This window comes from Sinocyclocheilus grahami, unplaced genomic scaffold (genome assembly GCF_001515645.1).
Source record: "Sinocyclocheilus grahami isolate Dianchi unplaced genomic scaffold, SAMN03320097.WGS_v1.1 scaffold872.1, whole genome shotgun sequence".
Lineage (NCBI taxonomy): Eukaryota > Metazoa > Chordata > Actinopteri > Cypriniformes > Cyprinidae > Sinocyclocheilus > Sinocyclocheilus grahami.
The window spans coordinates 361,619-367,384 of NW_015506051.1; the positions used below are offsets into that span (position 1 = coordinate 361,619).

General features: G+C 42.4%; 1 protein-coding gene across 1 annotated transcript in view; it reads left to right on the forward strand.

Annotated features, from left to right (window-relative positions):
• Window positions 1–45: 45 nt before the first annotated feature.
• Window positions 46–5,766, forward strand: part of LOC107563401 (receptor-type tyrosine-protein phosphatase S-like) — a 77,146-nt gene continuing 71,425 nt past the window's right edge. Inside the window, exon 1 of the mRNA XM_016248269.1 lies at window positions 46–181. The gene's annotated coding sequence lies outside the window, so the exon portion shown is untranslated. The remainder of the gene's footprint in view (window positions 182–5,766) is intronic.

Consider the following 5,766-nt stretch of genomic DNA (forward strand, 5'->3'; position numbering starts at 1 on the left):
GGAGGAGGAGGAGGAAGAGGAGGAAGAGGAGGAGGAGGAGGAAGAGGAGGAGGAGGAGGGTACCGAGGAGGAGAGCGTCGATGACATCAACGAGCGCAAGAGTCTCCCGAGGCTTCTGGAAATGGAGGATTCTGCCTGATCACGGAACATGATGCTCGACTTCAGCCGCAGCTTCGCGCAGGTAAACGGGGCTTTTCTTCTGCATATGCTCGAGGTCTGCTTCGGTGCCAGTGTTGTATAGAGACGCGTCCGTGCGTGTGCTCGGTTACACCTGCTGGGCGGCTGTTTGCGCGTCCGAGCGCTTATTTATTACTCAACAGATGATTTCTGCGAGGGTTTATTGAAGCGTTGTTCGAGCGGATCTTGCGCCTTTGTTCGGGTTTGGCTCTCGATCCTCGGAATCTTTCTCTCGGGATTCACACTCAAACCCGCGACCCTGCACCTGCAGCTCTGAGCGCATCCGAGCGCTGGAGCCAAGTGTGTTTTCTGGGCGCTGAGTGTCCTGCGTGCGGTGATAACAGCTGATAACAGCGAAATATGAAGGAAAATTACTGAGCAGTTTCACTGGGACTCCAGCTAACAAAGACGATCTGCGCACAAACACGCATTCTACACGACTGCCTTCACTCTGATGCAAAGCCTGCGTTTATTGTGCTCTGGTAACGTTACAAATAACAGATATCTCCAGCAGAAAGAATATGATTTCTGCAATAGTTTAACCCCAGCAACGCATGTTTTTATAAGCACACAGACAGAACCTGCTCTTCAATTCAGTTTTAATGAGCTGTAAAAAACTTTAATTGTAAATTACATATATATACTGTATATATACAGTATATATATATATATATATATATATATTATTTTTGCAATATATATATAGGCCTATATGTATTTTACAATTACAATACAGCACAGGAATGTATGAGTGGTTGCCAGGTGTTACTAAGGTATAGTTTCATATGTATAATTGCACCGTTTTTTTATTCACCTCCCTGTTTGATTCTTATTCTGTGTTTGTTACACACACACACACAAACACACACCCCTACAGCATGAATGTGAGGCCGGTGGCTCTTGGAAACGAGCATGAGCAGTTCCTCGCTGTAGATCTCATGGGTTTCTCATAATGATCTCAGCTGTGGCTATTTGTGGACATGAGTGTGAGTGAAAAGCCTGCCAGATTCTCTCAGTGGGATCAAACTTTGTGTAGCATCTTCCTGTTCATCCGTCCGTTGTGTGAATGTTTTAATCCCATTATTCTGCATTAAGCCTCTGAAATTCTTATGACTGTCAAATCATTCTGGTATAAACAACGTCAGTTTATCCACATGAGCCAAGCATTTCTGAGCTGCACAGAAGAATATCACAACAATAATTAGTTTTTTAGGCTTTGTTAAGAGAATAGATATTCAGTGTCTGTATTTACACATTTATTCATTTAGCAGATGCTTTTATCCAAAGCGACTCACAAATGAGAAATTCAACAAACACTTCATCTTGTGTCAATAATCATGAGAAGAGCTCGTAATAGAAAGTTTCAAATATCATCTAGAATAGAACAAACTAGAACAGGGAGGGATTAAGAAATCAGCAAAGCAAAGAAGATTTTTGAGCAGGATGCAGTTAAGTGTTTGCAGAAGAGATAAGTTTTCAGCTTCTGTAAATATATAGATATCGTTTCAGAAACAAGGAACATTCAATATCTTGAGGGGCGACTGTAAGAAACCACCTAGCAACTGCATGGCAACACCCCGGCAACCACTCAGAACACCTTGGCAACATCCCGGCAATCCCTCAGAACACCTTAGCAACACCCCGGCAACCACTCAGAACACCTTAGCAACACCCCGGCAACCACTCAGAACACATTAGGCTGTATTTTCTTCATGATTTTGAAAATGTTAAATATTCCTTACACAATATTGTGCCATACATCGAAAGTTTTTACAGCACAGCGTTGTGCTCATTAAGGAGCAGCCGCTTCTGTCCGTGTGCATGCAGAACACATGCGTTGGTGGAGTTTAACAATATGATATTCTGTGCTCGTATCACTGTATTAAACCCCGATCATCATCCTCCCATAATCTCTCCTGTTCAGATAAGAAAATGCTTTAATTCTCCTGCTGCACGGCTCATATTTTCATCTTCTGCTGCAGCGTTTCAGTGGTTATATGATGAGTCTGGCTCTAACTTATTTCATTTTAATGCTCCGATGAGCCGCTCGCATGCGGCTGGTGTTTCATTTTTCTGTTTAAAGGTGCTTTGTTTTTGTGTTTTATTAGAGCAGGTTTAAGTAGGTTAGAGCTCGGCCCGCGGAGGTGAGCGTCTCTCAGGCTGATAACAGCGTCCCGCTAACATGTTCTGTGGTTTAGCGGTTAGTTTAGGTTAGTTTGCCCTCAGACAGACCTGTCAACACGATGACAGCCACGCGCTAATGAACAATGCAGACCGAGTTATTGCTCAAATGAATGAAGCTACTCAGCCAGGATTTGAGTTGCATCAGTGCATTTAACTTTCACAATGATTTGAACGTAAAGTCATTTACTTAATAAAGCCTAAAGCGCAGTGGTTTCTCTGTAAGGGCCCCTGTGATTGTCGGCCCTCGCTCTAGATTGACAGTCAGTCTCCCAGACGTGTCCCGCGTCTCCAGCCGAGCGTAGCGTGTCGTCTGTCTCTCGCCGCTGTGATCTGTGATTGTGTTTCTGATCCGCGGGTCGTGTCGATGGACATTGATTGACATCTGCGGAGCGCCGCTCTCTGATTGGTCAGGAACAGTTTGACTGACAGGAGCGAGAGATGTTGGACAGAAAACGCTGAGCAGGAGCGTGTTATTTCAGGCCGTCTCACAGCCAAACGCTTCTGAATGCTTCTGGGAATACAAGGTAGAAACGCTCAGCATCCGTGTGCCAAAATGTCTGCTGATGGCGACGACGGCTCAGGTTTCTCTGGGAGCTCGTGGAATTGAGTTATTTGCTGTTTTTACCATTTCTGCTGTTTCTTTCTCATGGATCTTGCTAATGTGTAACCTTGAGAGCCTAAAGACTGAAGTGAAGAAACTGTGATATACGGTCGTATCGGCACGGCCCTGACGATGTTAACGTGTTGTTGGCATATATAGTCATATATAATAGTTATCGATATTATAACAAGGTAATGTTTATTTTATTGTAATATATTTATTATGTTTTATTGTCATCTCACACACCATGGATGTCACGTGTTTCTGGAACCAGCATATCTCAAGTAAGCAAGGTTTGGGTTAATCAGCCGAGAGTTCAGGCTATCTGTGACGGTTAGTTAACCTTGCTTTCTGGAATACAGCCCAGGTCCTCGAGTCACTCGAGAGGTCACAGCTGAACTCAAACCGCTAATACAGCTAATACAGGCCCTCCATTTGAGCTCGTTTTCACTCTCATTTGGCCCGTGATAAATCTTCATTTTGGATGCTTGGCTGTGAATGGGCTGAATCTAGAGTCACGGAGGCGGAGCCACTTGACACTCCTGACATCTGATTGGCTACCCCAAAAAGTCATTCACTGCTGGCACTTACTGAGAGAGAAGTGTTTATTTTGACGTGCGGCGTTGAATATTTAGAGAATAGTAACACTGGTTGCAGGATACAGAAGAATAAGTGTAAAGGCGGTTGCACGCTGTATGAGAAGCACGAGAAGCATATGATCACATTATATTTGTCTCACATCGTTGTTAATGAATATAATGCCATCACCCTAGGCTGGAAGAGTGTGCTTCATATACAGAGAGATACTCTGTCCGTTTGCACTTTATCCAGCAGAACTCATCGAACACACCCATTGTTTTTTTTCATACTTTGAACATTTTTCCTGTAAGGTGATTGGATTCTGTGATTAGATTTTGGACCATCGCTCTGATCTTGAAACACACTTTTCTGAAAGGTAAAGTTAGACCTTTTGATTCCAGTGAAGAAAGAAAATGGCATTTATCCGTGTAGGTCAGCAGCATCCGGTTTGTGTTTTGACTAATGCATACCAGTGTGCATATGCTGCTGTGTTGACCTCTGACCTCAGCAGATTGGACTCCTTCTGTAGGGTCACATCATGAAGCTGAGGAACAGATGAAGGTTTATGTGCTGAGAGCAGATGTCCTGTCGTTCTGTTCCTCATTTGCTCTTTAATATTGATCTTTTGGCCTTGAAATTGACAGACTTCGTTCACAAGAGTGACATCAATCCATGCGGTCAGTGACTCCTGAGAGACCCTGGGCTTCTGGGTCTTCACAAAACATAACGATTTTAAAGCAGCTTTAGATACAGTTTGTGTTTCAGTGTTACAGTGGGGACTCGAGACCATGTCAAAGTAACGTTCATGTGGAAATACTAACAGCTCAATGATAACACAAGTCATGTGTTCAGATAAACAGTCGTTCCACAGGCTATTTGGGCAGACTGCAAAAAATGATTTTCTTACTATTTCTGACTTGTTTTCTTGCACAAATATCTAAAGATTCTTAAATCAAGATGCATGAAGATAAGAAGTCTTGTATCATAATGAAGTGAATTTATGCGTTTATGCATAAGCTAATTTATCATGATACGTTTCCTAGAAAACAAGACTTCATATCTTTAGTCATTTTGCTTCTCAAGCAAATTAATCTTGATTCGAGGCTGTTTAGATAGTTGTAACGGAAAACAAGACAAAAATATACTGAATAAGAAAATCATATTTTGCAGTGCAGGGATTACAGCTTGTTATCGTAGTGATTACAGTATAAAGATAATATTTGGCTAAAATTGGCATCTTCACAAGGCCAGTAATGGTCTTTTGGCAGAAGGAACCTCAGACCGTCTTACGAATGATTATGAATGGTCAATTTGATTTGAGCGTTTCAGTCTTCCTATAATTGCATCTGTGATTGAGCGTCTGTGTCTGATCCCCGAAGAGCTCAGAAAACACTGTTCTTACTGTAATGTGTGAAATATGAGCGGAGCACAGGGAGACTTACTGGAGATTCACTCCTGCGTTTCTGCTCTAATTATCACAGCACTGCTCGTTTCCAAACGTTTATGAACACTACCTGTGTTGAAGCACTAAATCAATTAAACAGATTCTGATTCTAGGAGATTAGTTATTGAGGTGGGGAAGTTTCTTGAAATTTGATGTTTTATGTGTTTTTAGCATATTAAGTTTAAATGATTTTTAAGAAATGTAATGAAATGATTGAAGTCATCCTGTGGCTCCTTCAGATGTCAATCACAGTTGATGATGTTCAGAGCTGCTGAAGCTGCTCATAATTTACAGCTACTAACTAACACTAGTTAACCACACGGAAGCTTTCTACCGTAGCTCTTATTTCACTGCTTTTAGCTGGATCCTCGTCTCAGTCGCTGTGATCTGCTCAAGACCTGTCACATTTGTCCTTGCTCGTCGCTGATGTATTTTTAATGTCTCATTTTGTGAGAACTAAAGATATAAGTGTGGCGGCGGCTGGAGTGATTTATTAAAGATAAAATAATCCAGGAGAGAGAATCCACCGTAGATTGCAGCTAAGCGTCTGATTTATTTAAAATGACTGCGACGGAGCGCCGCCCACATGCACTCAAACACTGAACTTTAACACGCTTAAACTGATGCTGAAAGATACGCTTTACAACTGTTTGCCCTGAGAGTTATGATTCAGAAGCAGTTCGGCCAAATTGGCCAGAGTACAATACACACACACACACACACACACACACTCTTAGTCACACGTACACACACACGCACACACACACTCACACACACACTC